This window comes from Mirounga angustirostris, unplaced genomic scaffold (genome assembly GCF_029215605.1).
Source record: "Mirounga angustirostris isolate CCGP_5_RB_7025 unplaced genomic scaffold, mMirAng1.0.hap1 SCAF_13, whole genome shotgun sequence".
NCBI lineage: Eukaryota > Metazoa > Chordata > Mammalia > Carnivora > Phocidae > Mirounga > Mirounga angustirostris.
In genome coordinates, this window is record NW_026991721.1 from 93,145,873 (window position 1) to 93,160,275 (window position 14,403).

Sequence of the window (14,403 nt, forward strand, 5' to 3'; positions counted from 1 at the left end):
GCTGAGATCAAGAGTTGGACATGTAACCGACTGAGCCACCCAGGCACCTCAGTAAAAGAATTTTTAACTGTGTACATAGTACTTAGGAATGAGTATATGGCTAAGTTCTAGTCGATGGGATAGAAATAGTCTATGGCAGCTTCTGGGAATCATCCTTAAAAGACAGCCAGAGTGTATCCTTTGCCTCCTTCTTTGTCTCTGGGTCGATTCTTTTGCCTAGAAAACAAATGCTACTTTGTACTATGGGCCCAAGGAAAATACCCTCAGGAAGGTGGAGCAAAGAGCAGAAAGGAATTTCTTTTTTAAGATTTTATTTATTTATTTGACAGAGAGAGACAGCGAGAGAGGTAAACACAAGCAGGGGGAGTGGGAGAGGGAGAAACAGGCTTCCTCCTGAGCAGGGAGCCCGAAGCGGGGCTCGATCCCAGGACCCTGGGATCATGACCTGAGCCGAAGGTAGATGCTTAATGACTGAGCCACCCAGGCTCCCCGAGCCAAAAGGAATTTAAGTCCCTGAGGACTTCATGGAACTGAGCTGCTGGATTGCACATCTCTGGAAATTTCAGTGAAAGATACATAACCCTCTGTTTTATTTAAGCCACTGTTCAATTTTTCAGTTACTTACAAATGGACCCAATCCTGACTAATACAGAATGTCGTTTCTTTTGGTTTTGAGTTTGGGTAGAGTCTTCACTGTCTAACTTCAGCTACGGGTCCAACTCCAGCATCCTCTCAGTACTCATACATAGGTTAAAACAGGTAATATTAAAAACATGCTAATTTCTGACAGCCTGCTAACCCATTATCTTGAGGGGCTGGTCTGTGATCTATATTAAATATGAATCAAAATACAGGCAATTGACTTCTGTAGTTTGAACTATCAGATGACAAGCTTTTTACTAAGGAAAATAAAGAGTACTCTAAGAAGAAGGGATATCATGAAAAAAACGTATAACAATGTGAATATATGTGGTCTAACAGAAAACAGCATCAGGACTAACTCAACAGGAACCTCAGAGGAGATCATGTGCTACATTAAGAAGCTGAACTTTATTCCATAGAAAACAAGGAGAAATTAACAGGTTTTAAGGAAGGGAATATAACAACCAAATTTTCTGGAAAACTCATTCTGACAATCAAATAGCTGATGAATATGAAGGAATATATACTGAAAGTAGGGAGAAGAGCTAGAAGGATACTATAAAAATATAGGATGTCTCAGGCAAGGAAAACAAAAGCAAAAATAAACTATTGGATCTACATCAAAATAAAAAGCTTTTGCACAGCAAAGGAAACCATCAACAAAACAAAAAGGCAACCTACTAGATGGGAAAAGACATTTGCAAATGATATATCCAATAAGGGGTTAGTATCCAAAATGTATAAAGAACTTATACAACTCAACACTAAAAAAGCCAAATGATCTGATTAAAAAATGGGCAGAGGATCCGAATAGACACTTTTCCAAAGAAGACTACAGGTGGCCCAACAGGCCCATGAAAAGATGCTCAGTATCACTAATCATCAGGGAAATGCAAATCAAAACCCCAATAAGACACCACCTCACATCAGTCAGAATGGCTATTATCAAAAACACAAGAAATAAGTGTTGGGAGAGGATGTGGAGTAAATGGAACCCTCATGCACTGTTGGTGGGAATGTCAATTGGTTCAGCCACTGTAGAAAACTGTATGGAGGTTCCTCCAAAAATTAAAAATAGAGAAACCAGTATTTTCTCTACTGAATATTTACCCCCCCAAAATGAAACCACTAATTTGTAAAGGTATATGCACCCCTATGTTTATTGCAGCATTACTTACAATAGCCAAGATAAGGAAGCAACCCAAGCATCTGTCAACAGATGAATGGATACAGAAGATGTGGTATATATATACACACACACATATATACATACACACATACAATGGAATATTACGCAGCCATAAAAAAGAATGAGATCTTGCCATTTGGGACAAAATGGATGGACCTAGAGGGCATTATGCTAAATGAAGTAAGTCAGAGAGAGAAAAACAAATACCAAGTGATTTCACTTATATATGGAATTTAGAAAACAAAACAAAACAAAAAAAGACCTTTTTTTTTTTTTTAAAGATTTTATTTATGTATTTATTTGGGAGGGGGAGGAGGGGCAGAAGGAGAAGGAGAGAATCTCAAGCAGACTCCCCACTGAGCACGGAGCCCGATGCGGGGCTTGATCTCATGACCTGAGCAGAAATCAGGAGTTGGATGCCCAACAGACTGAGCCACCCAGGCACCCCAAAACCAGACTTTAATTTTTTGAAAATTTTCTAAAAAAGATTTTATTTATTTATTTGACAGAGAGAGAGAGAATACAAGCAGGGGGAGCAGCAGGGAGAGGGAGAAGCAGACTCCTGCTGAGCAGAGAGCCCGACGTGGGGTTCGATCCCAGGACCCTGGGATCATGACCTGAGCCGAAGGCAGATGCTTAACCGACTGAGCCACCCAGGAGCCCCAAAAACCAGACTTTTAAATACAAAGAAAAACTGATGGTTGACAGATGGGAGACAGGTGGGGAGATGGGCAAAATAGATAAAAAGGATTAAAAGATAGAGACTTCCAGTTATAAAAATGTCATGGAGATAAAATAAAAAGAACAGCATAAGGAATATAGTCAATAATATGGTAATAACATTGTATGTATGTTGTGTGTATGTAATAATATTCTAATAATGTTATATGTATGTAATAACATTGCATACTAACTACACTTATCATGGTGAGTATTGAGTGATGTACAGGATTGCTGTACATCTGAAACTAATATAACATTATATGTTAGTTACACTTCAATAAAAAATAAAGTGCAATGCTGTAAAATGTTTTTGTTTTTTTTTTAAAAAAACACCCAAAACAAAACAGGAGAGACGACGAGGGCCTGAGGTGATACAGTAAAACAGTGGCAGATTCAAGGTCAATTTAGAAAGCAAGCTTTTCAGGAATTATGGGGGCTGAGGAGAAGGTAAAGACTGACCCTCAGGTTTCTAGTACAGGTGACCAGGTGACTGATGATGCCATTAAGTAAACAGAAAATATGAAGAGATTGAGTTTTGCAGAAGAAAATTATGAATCCCACTGCATACACATGCAGCCTGAGGCATTTGTGGACTATCCAAGGAAACAGTCTGCAGTTGGGTGAGAACTGTGAGCTGGAGGGGAAGATTGTGACATCATCACCATATAGGAAATATTATTAGTAAGAACGGCAGAACAACAGAACTCTCTGGGACACTGATGTTTAAGGGACAGGCAGAGGAAGCAGGGTCATGAAGGAAAATAAAAGGAACAACCAGAATAGAGTGTACAGTCAACATTTTGAGAAGTTTTGATTAGAAGGGCAGCTGACAAGCAGGGGAGGATGAAATGGGCTGATAAATGAGGCAGGAACAGGAAGGAGTAGTGAACCGGGGACAACTGTCCAGATTTTTCCTCTTAAAATAGAAGAGGGCTGAACATGGTTATAGATTACAGAGAAGCAGCCCGTGGATCTGAAGAGGCTGAAGATGACTACTGGTATATGGTCCTAGAAGCAACCAGCGGGTATGAGCATTAAAAACTTCTCAGAAGTCTGCTTGATACCAGCCAGATAATGCTCTGAATTGTTTACCATTGGAAGTGACACATTTACTTCACTGTGTTACACTGGTTTACTTTTGCTTATACAGTTTAATGATACTGAGCAGTAGGTATTTTTCTCATGTGACTGTCCTAACGCCACCATTACATTATAAAGGGGAGCGTAGGTGTGTCATTTTATTTCTCCCTCATGAATTCACAGCATCTGGCACAGTGTACTACACATAACTCAATAAATGTTGCTGAGAAGTGATACTAGCCTTCAGTGTGCTGAGTAGAAAGAGCAGGGAATTCAGGATGGGGAGTAGGTGTAAGCCCCACTCAGTTCTACAGTTTTGTGTCATTGGGCAAGACACAATTTTCTAGGACTCCAATGTCTTCGTAAAGTAAGATATGAATATCTATACAACTTGGATTTCAGGGTTTCCATAGAGCTCTAAAATATACAAATGCATTATTGGGATTACAGGGCTGTTGTAATATTCTAAAACACACAGATGTTACTAATTATATATTAATGGAGGTTGTAGCACGGTAGAAAGCACGTGAACACAGAAGACTTAGGCTGTTATTTACTAGCTGGGTAGAACACAAGCTAGTTATGTAACCTCTCTAATGGGCTAATTTTTTCTCTTGGGTTTGTAACAAGAATTTGAAAAAACTCATGAATATAAAAGTGGACTTTAGGGTTGCCTGAGTGGTGCAGTCAGTTGAGCATCAGACTCTTGGGTTTCAGCTCAGATCATGATCTCAGGGTTGTGAGATGGAGCCCCACGTCGGGCTCCACACTGGGCATGGAGTCTGCTTAGGATTCTCTTTCCCTCTCCTTCTGCTCCTCCTCTCTCTCTCTCATAAATAAATCGTTAAAAAGAAAAAATGGTCTCTAAACTTGGTTCATTCCCTAGATTACTACCAGGACCATACCCACTGTACTTTGTGAAATCAATTCTCAAATGCCTAGAACATAGAGTAAGATACTAATAAGCACATGTCCATCTACTGAACAAAAGTTTCATTTACCAAGGCTTAGACTATCAAGTACATTTCATAATAAGGATATCACAGGTCATCTTGAAAATTCATGGCTGCCCTCGGTCAGGATCCTCATTTGTAAGCTTAAAGACAGAACCAGTTTTAGCACGAGACAGTGTGTTCTTTCTGTCCACACAGAGTGATAAATGTCCGCTGCTGTCCTCTATTCCGGCACTGATTGTGTCAAAACCGAACTGTGTGTGTTCATCTAAGACTCCAGGAACCTTCAGGTGGAAGGTTCTTTTACAATGTAAACTTATCGCCAACAGCAGACGACACAGAGCAGGACCTAGGCCACCAGGGACAGACAGTACAGTTCTCATCAAGGACCTGCCTCCAGCAGAATGCCAACAGAATTTGTAGATATGTTTAACAGACGTCAAAGAAGTTACACTGCTACCTTCTATACAATTAGCAGTTCAAAAGAATAAAAAGTGTGGGGAGGGTGCTACACTGTCAAAATAATACCGAGTTTAAATAGCATCTTTAAACTGGAGGCTTTAGAACCACCTCCACCAATTCAAGGGCAACAATCTTATACACAATTCAAATATAGGCAAACCGAGGGATGGCAACATTACAGACACACTCAAATAAGTGTGTCTCTTAAAATAAGTGCTAGTAAGCCAGCAATCATGGGAACTTAACAAGTTGTTTCTCGTGGCCTCATGCCTTAACAACTCTTCCAAATACTCTGGGTTTTGTTTTTGTTTTTTTTTGTATCTTCTTTTTTTTTCCCTAAAGACTTAAAAGCAATGCCAGGAGCCTTTCCCTGGTCATTTTCCAGGATAGCCTACTGGAATAATGTTCCAGGAATGTAGATAGTGTACGCATTAATACACAAGTTTTGAATTAGAACATTAAGACTGCAAAATGGATCAGTAACATAAATCTATGTAAAATCTGTTGGGGCAGTTTTAGGAGGAACAGTAGGTGGGAACGGAAAAACTGAAAACCAAACAGACTGAAAAATGAGGAAATACAGGATGGAAAAAGATCTTTAACTGGAGCCTTTTAAAAGGTTTCTTTGGGGGTGGGGGGGTAATCTACAATTTCTGGAAAGAACTGGTGTCAAATTACATCTGACTACCTCTACAGCTGGCAAAGTTTTAATGCATTTCTAAAGTATTCTGAACTGGTTCCGAAAGCCAGGAGCCAGGAATCTTGGGTGATATTGCTTGGTTCCATTACCAAGTCCTGGGGTGTGCCTGTGAAAATCTCAACTGCTTTGTGCCTCAGATCCTAACTATAATGCGCTCTTATAAAGTGCTTGGAGAAAGTCAGGATGAAATGAAAACTGGAGGATAAGCTGCTCAGTACCTTTTTGCCAAATAGATTAGTATCAGAATAGAACATCCAGTCACCTAAAACTCCACATACCTGTCAAACTATTTGTACTTTATGTTCCCAATCAAAGGGTCAGGTCAAAATCAGTATGAAACTGAACACAACCGAAAATAGAACATTTCTGATCACTAACACTGGAAGGTATACAAGATAGATCTTTATGCTGGTATGCAAGATCAGTATTGACTTCACAAATAAACTTTATGGTAGAGTACCATACTTCATAAAGTGTGAATACTACTGGCCTCACTCACAACTTAAAAAAAAAAGCCAAAAATACCACCCTATAGACTCTCAAAATATACATTTTAAATCTTACAAAGAAATAGATTGATCTGCTTATATATGCATATGATAAAATAGAAATTAGTAAAATTAGTACCTATGGTTGATGCCAGAGAGAAGAAAGGAAGAATAAGGGTGGGACGGAGATTTGCTTTAAGAAATAAGTTCACCCACTTGAACCACCTGAACTCACTGCATACACACATCATCTTTTGCTTTCATATATTATCTCTCTGAAATATAAACATTTTTAAGTGATATATCTGGAAATGACCTAATAATTTGTCACATGGGTTTTTAATTCCTCATTACTGTCAATTGTCTGTGGAAAAAATTCCAAACTGGACCATGTGAAATATATAATATTAATTAAAAAGGAATTGGGGAGTGAGGAAGCCAAGAGAAATAAAATAGTGGCCAAAAGGAAATAAATAGTTTTATAAAACAGCATGGTAAAGAAAAAGAATGAAATATCAGAATAAACTAAATTGAAATGAGAGGAGGGGGTAAGACAACAGAGACAGAGCACAGTATTCTCTTGGGTTTTCCACGGCCTTAAGAAAAGCAAAGCAAAAGTCCACTAGGATGTGTACAGAAGGGTTGAAGGAATACCCTTCAGGCCTGCTGGGTCCCTTCCTTTGCTAGCCAGGTCAAATGTGTTAATAAAAGTTAACTAAACATTTCGTACAAATCACCCAAACTGTACCAGAACCCTTGTGACTTTGGGAACCACACGGGCTCCAGGAGGCTAGGGAGGCACTGGGAGCCCCAGGCCTCCTGGTCACCTCTCACTGAGGAGACTAACAGCAAGAGTGGTGCCTCCTGCCGCAGGAAGCTGAACATGCAGGATTCACATCCCTGCAATAGTCAATAGTTGGGAAAGATACAGAGTTCTAAAAAATAAATTGTAATCCTTCAAAATATGCATTAATTTAGGATGAGCCTAAGTATCAAAGGAAGAGTTTTCATAGCATTAAAAATAATGGAGAAGAGGGAAACACTCCTGGGTGGCTGAAAATTATTTTCAGTCATCTGTCATGGACCCATTTATATACAACCAACCCATCTTATCTATTCATCAGAGAAGGGCAGAAAAACTACACTCTAAAAGCTACCTGCCAATATTTTGCTACCAAATATTTGAAAACAGAACTTGAATTAAACATTTTGGCAAAGGCTCTACAATGTCACCGCCGGGTCCTTTGGCCAGATGACACTCCATTCCAGCCCGCTTTCTCCACTTAGCTGCCTATTTCCTTTACAAGACAATCTGAGACCAGGAATGTCTTTATCATTTGTTTCATAAAAATGGAGACAACAAATATGTTTAGTTTTCTCTACTATTTCTTTTTTCACACTTTATCAAGTGGTTCCCATTAGGCCTATTTGCCCATTCATTTATTCATAAAATGTGTGCCCTCACAAAGTTTACCATCTCATTTAGTTTCATTCAACAAAGATGAACCTAAAACAAACAAACAAAAACAAAGATGAACCAGACATTGAATCTGTGCGAAATGCTGCACTAAACATGAAAGAAAGTGTGAATGAGTACAATCCACATTCTGCCCTCAGGGCATCCACAGTCTAGAAGGAAATACATGGAGATAACACAATACCTGAAATAAGCCACACAGAAATAGTGAATTCAAACAGAAGAAGTGATTCACTTTTGGAAGTATGATCGAGGAGGCTGAAGGTAAATCCCGAGCCATTTTGAAAGATGATGAAGACTAGGTTAACAGGGTGGAGGAGCGCATTCCAGGCACAGGAAATAATAGAATGTGAACAGGCACAAGAGACAGGAGACATGGTATGATGTGATATGCTAAAATATAAAATACATGTGGGGAGAGCAGGTGAGGCAGGAGGTGGACATGGTCAGCTCATGACTGACCTTGCTCAGGTTTGACTTCCTCTTATAGAGATAAAAGAAAACTTTTGATAGATCGCTATGAATGCAGTACAAGGATGGAGGGCACCGATCTTTACCAAGTATATCAAGAGATCAAAAATGATGAGACCTTTTTAATCCCTAAAGGACTGGGCAGTTAGGAGTTTGTTCCTCTTAAGGGAAGCACTTTCAGTACAGACAGGGGGTAGAAATCATAGCATGAGGAATTCAGGAGATAAGTGAAGACTGATTATAGACCAACATTTGAGAAGCTCAGATGGAAGAAGGACAACTGATGAAGAAACACCAAGGGTTTAGAAAGAGAGTTTTATATCTCATTCTTTTTTAAAAAGGTCAAAAGAGAAATTTATAGGCTGAATTTGGGGGTGAGAGTAGGGGGAAGTGGTTGACAAAAGAGGTCTAAAGAGGAAAATCTCCTGAATAGCTTCAAAGAAATCTCTTAGATTAGTAGCTTTCTCAATTTTTGCAAGTTTGTTCTTTTTAAAGCCCACTTAACTTTTGCTTTGTGGACTCCTAATATCATCACCAGAGAGCTTCCTTTTTAGAAAAATCCCCACTATACCCAAACGCTGCCAGATTCTTAGACATTTTAGGTAGCTCGGACTCCAGTCTGTTTCATTTTCTAAATCTTTCTGATCTTCAGCATAAGTGCACCCCAATAAAACATAATTACTCTGGGAAAGTATATAGGTATGTTATATATTTTTCCCTTCAGGAAAGATTAAATAAATGAATGAATAAAGGTCTATTAATAAGCTTCTTTCTAGGAGGATCAAGATGGCAGAGGAGTAGGAGACCTGGTTTCGTCTGGTCTCAGGAATTCAGCTGGATAGGGATCAAACCTTTCTGAACACCTACAAACTCAACAGGAGATCGAAGAAAAGAATAGCAACAACTCTCTGAACAGAAAAGCGACCACTTTATGGAAGGTAGGATGTGCAGAGAAGTGAATCCAAGGCGATATTTGGGAAGATAGATGGTGGGGGAGGGGGCCTCCGATGGCCGCTTCTGGCAAGTGATAGAGCCGCGGACCACAAAATCGGAACTTTTAGAAGTCAGCTATGCTGAGGGACATCGTTCCAGTGGCTAAGCAGGGGGTGGAACCCTCGCGGGACAGTGTGGTCTCAGGACCCTCGGGGTCATAGAAAGACCAGGGGTGCCTGAGTGCGGCAGAGCTCCCAGGTATCGGAGTGGGGAAGCTGGCTGCAGAGACGGAGCCGAGGTGCGGGCTCTCAGCTCGGGGTTGTCACAAACCATGATCCGTGGCACAGTCGGGCCACTGCTCCTCCAGCAGGGACCCAACAAGCGGCAGATCCGGAGAGATTCCCCTTCCTCCCCCGGGAGGAGCGGTGCGGAAGCACACCAGAGGGATCTGCTGGGTTTGGAGACTCCACATGGGGTTGGGTGCCAGAGATAGAAAAGCTCGGTCACAGGCCGGGGGAGCACAGAGTGCGGCCGGAGACCGGGGAGACGGGAGTGACTGACTGCTTTTCTCTGGGGGCTCATTGAGGAATGGGGCCCCAAGTTCTCGGCTCCTCCGGGGTGGAGATTGGGAGGCCGCCGTTTTCACTCTCGTCCTCCAAAGCTGTACAGAAAGCTTGCAGGGAACAAAAGCTCCCGAGAGCAAACCCTAGCAGATTACTTAGCCCGGACATGGCAAGGGCCGGGCAATTCTGCCTCTAGCAAACACATTTGGGAACCATGGCAACAGGCCCCTCTCCCAGAAGATCAGCGAGAACAGCCAGCCAAGACCAAGTTTACTGATCAGCGAGAACAGCAGAACTCCAGCACTAGGGGAATAACGCCCATAGAATCCATGGCTTTTTTACCATGATTTTTTAGTCTTTCAAAGTTAATTTTTTTTAAACTTCTTCTTTTTTTTTTTTCTGAATTTTTCTTTTTCCCTTTTTCAACCAACATCTTATCAATCCCTTTTTTAGAAAATCTTTTTTATTTTTCATTTTTAGAGTCATATTCTATCCCTTCATAGTAGTTAACCTTATTTTTGGTATATATATATAAAAGTTGTTCTCTCTTTAAAATTTTGGGATACAGTTTCTTCTAACAGACCAAAATATACCCTAAATCTCTAGTATATGGCTTTGTTCTAGTCTCCTGCCTGATCACATTCTCTACCTTTTTTTTTTTTTTAATCATCTTCTTTCTTTTTTCAACCAACTTCTTATCTTATCAATTCCTTTTATAAAATCTTTTATAATTTTCATCTTTACAGTCATATTCCATCCCTTCATCGTATTAATCCTTATTTTTGTACGTATATAAGTTTTTCTTTCTTTAAAATTTTGGGAGGCACTTTCTTCTAACAGACCAAAATATGCCCAAAATCTAGTGTGTGGCACTGATCTATGCACCAGCCTGATCATATCTGATCATATTCTGGTCTGTTTTGTTTGTTTGTTTGTTTGTTTTTATCTTTTTCTTTTTCTTTTTTCTTTCTTTCCCTTTCTATTCCCCCAGTTTCAGGTCTCTTCTGATTTGTTTAGTGTATATTTTCAGGGGGATGTTCTTACCCTGTTAGCATTTTGTTCTCTCACTCATCTATTCTCCTCTGGACAAAATGACAAGACGGAAAAAATCACCTCAAAAAAAAGAACAAGAGGCAGTACTGACTAAACAATATGGGACCTAAACAATATGGACATTAGTAAGATGTTGGAACTAGAGTTCAGAATGATGATTTGAAAGATATTAGCTGGGCTTGAAAAAACCATGGAAGATATTAGAGAAACCCTTTCTGGAAAAATAAAAGTACTAAAATCTAACCAAGTCTAAATCAAAAGGCTATTAATGAGGTGCAATCAAAAATGGAGGCTCTAACTGCTAAGATAAATGAGGCAGAAGAGAGAATTAGTGATATAGAAGACCAAATGATGGAAAATAAAGAAGCTGAGAAAGAGAGAGATAAACAACTACTGGACCATGAGGGCAGAATTCGAGAGATAAGTGATACCATAAGATGAAACAACATTAGAATAATTGGGATCCCAGAAGAAGAAGAAAGAGAGAGAGGGGCAGAAGGTATATTGGAGCAAATTATAGCAGAGAACTTCCCTAATTTGGGGAAGGAAACAGGCATCAAAATCCAGGAGGCACAGAGAACCCCTCTCAAAATCAATAAAAATAGGTCAACACCCCGACATCTAATAGTAAAACTTACGAGTCTCAGAGACAAAGAGAAAATCCTGAAAGCAGCTCGAGAGAAGAGATCTGTAACCGACAATGGTAGAAACATTAGATTGGCAAGAGACCTATCCACAGAGACCTGGCAGGCCAGAAAGGACTGGCATGATATATTCAGAGCACTAAATGAGAAAAATATGCAGCCAAGAATACTATATCCAGCTAGGCTGTCATTGAAAATAGAAGGAGAGATAAAAAGCTTCCAGGACAAACAAAAACTAAAGGAATTTGCAAACACAAAACCAGCCCTACAAGAAATCTTGAAAGGGGTCCTCTAAGCAAAGAGAGAGCCTAAAAGCAACATAGACCAGAAAGGAACACAGACAATATTAGTAACAGTCACCTTAAAGGCAATACAATGGCACTAAATTCTTATCTTTCAATAGTTACCCTGAATGTAAATGGGCTAAATGCCCCAATCAAAAAAAACAGGTATCAGATTAGATAAAAAAAACAAGACCCATCGATATGCTGTCTGCAAGAGACTCATTTTAGACCCAAGACACCTCCAGATTGAAAGTGAGGGAGTGCAAAACCATTTACCATGTTAATGGACACCAAAAGAAAGCTGGGGTGGCAATCCTTATATCAGACAAATTAGATTTTTTAAAAAAATTTTAATTGTTATGTTAATCACCATACATTACATCTCAGACAAATTAGATTTTAAACCAAAGACTATAATAAGAGATGAGGAAGGACACTATATCATACTTAAAGGGTCTATCCAACAAGAAGATCTAATAATTGTAAATATCTATGCCCCTAACATGGGAGCAGCTAATTATATAAGCCAATTAATAACAAAAGCAAAGAAACACATCAACAACAATACAGTAATAGTGGGGGACTTTAACACCCCCCTCACTGAAATGGACAGATCATCGAAACAAAAGATCAACAAGGAAATAAAGACTTTAAATGATACACTGGACCAAATGGACTTCACAGATATATTCAGAACATTCCAAAGCAACAGAATACACATTCTTCTCTAGTGCCCATGGAACATTCTCCAGAATCGATCAATCCTAGGTCACAAATCAGGTCTCAACTGGTACCAAAAGATTGGGATCATTCCCTGCCTATTTTCAGACCACAATGGTTTGAAACTAGAACTCAATCACAAGAGGAAAGTCAGAAAGAACTCAAATACATGGAGGCTAAAGAGCATCCTACTAAAGAATGAATGGGTCAACCAGGAAATTAAAGAAGAATTTAAAAAATTCATGGAAACCAATGAAAATGAAAACACAACTATTCAAAATCTTTGGGATACAGCAAAGGCAGTCCTAAGAGGAAAGTATATAGCAATACAAGCCTTTCTCAAGAAACAAGAAAGGTCTCAAATACACAACCTAACCCTACACCTAAAGGAGCTGGAGAAAGAACAGCAAATAAAGCCTAAACCCAGCAGAAGAGAAATAATAAAGATCAGAGCAGAAATCAATGAAATAGAAACCAAAAGAACAGTAGAACAGATCAACGAAACTAGGACCTGGTTCTCTGAAAGAATTAACAAGATTGATAAACCCCTGGCCAGACTTATCAAAAAGAAAAGAGAAATGACCCAAATCAACAAAATCATGAATGAAAGAGGAGAGATCACAACCAACACCAAAGAAATACAGACAATTATAAGAACATATTATGAGCAACTCTAAGCCAGCAAATTAGATAATCTGGAAGAAATGAATGCATTCCTAGAGATGTATCAACTACCAAAACTGAAGAAAGTTCAGGAAGAAACAGAAAACCTGAATAGACCTATAACCACTAAGGAAATTGAAGCAGGCGTCAAAAATCTCCCAAAACACAAAAGCCCAGGGCCAGATGGCTTCCCAGGGGAATTCTACCAAACATTTCAAGAAGAATTAATACCTATTCTTCTGAAACTGTTCCAAAAAATAGAAATGGAAGGAAAACTTCCAAACTCGTTTTATGAGGCCACCATTACCTTGATCCCCAAACCAAAGACCCCATCCAAAAGGAGAATTACAGACCAATATCCTTGATGAACATGGATGCAAAAATTCTCACCAAAATACTAGCCAATAGGATCCAACAGTACATTAAAAGGATTATTCACCACGACCAAGTGGGATTTATCCCTGGGCTGCAAGGTTGGTTCAACATCCGCATATCAATCAATGTGATACAATACATTAATAAAAGAAAGAACAAGAACCATGTGATCCTCTCAATATGCAGAAAAAGCATTTGACAAAGTACAGCATCCTTTCTTGATCAAAACTCTTCAGAGTATAGGCATAGAGGGTACATACCTCAATATCAAAAAAGCCATCTCTGAAAAACCTACAGCGAATATCATTCTCAATGGGGAAAAACTGAGAGCTTTCCCCCTAAGGTCAGGAACGCGGCTGGGATGTCCACTATCACCACTGCTATTCAACATAGTATTGGAAGTCCTAGCCACAGCAATCACACAACAAAAAGAAATCAAAGGCATCCAAATCAGCAAAGAAGTCAAACTCTCACTCTTTGCAGATATGATACTTTATGTGGAAAACCCAAAAGACTCCATCCCAAAACTGCTAGAACTCATACAGGAATTCAGTAAAGTGGCAGGATATAAAATCAATGCACAGAAATCAGTGGCATTCCTATACAGCAACAAGACAGAAGAAAGAGAAATTAAGGAGTCTATCCCATTTACAACTGCACCCAAAACCATAAGATACCTAGGAATAAATCTCACCAAAGAGGCAAAGGATCTGTACTCAGAAAACTACAAAATACTCATAAAAGAAATTGAGGAAGACACAAAGAAATGGAAAAACGTTCCATGCTCATGGATTGGAGGAACAAATATTGTGAAGATGTCAATGCTACCTAGAGCAATCTACACATTCAAAGCAATCCCTATCAAAGCACCATCCACTTTTTTCAAAGAAATGGAACAAATAATCCTAAAATTTGTATGGAACCAGAAAAGACCCCGAATAGCCAGAGGAATGTTGAAAGCAAAGCTGGCAGCATCACAATTC

At 39.4% G+C, this 14,403-nt stretch overlaps 1 protein-coding gene across 2 annotated transcripts in view; it reads right to left on the reverse strand.

The window, feature by feature from the left end:
- The window catches only part of TBCEL (tubulin folding cofactor E like), an 89,479-nt gene that overhangs the window by 58,159 nt on the left and 16,917 nt on the right, over positions 1-14,403 (reverse strand). The gene's annotated exons all lie outside the window — the stretch shown is intronic.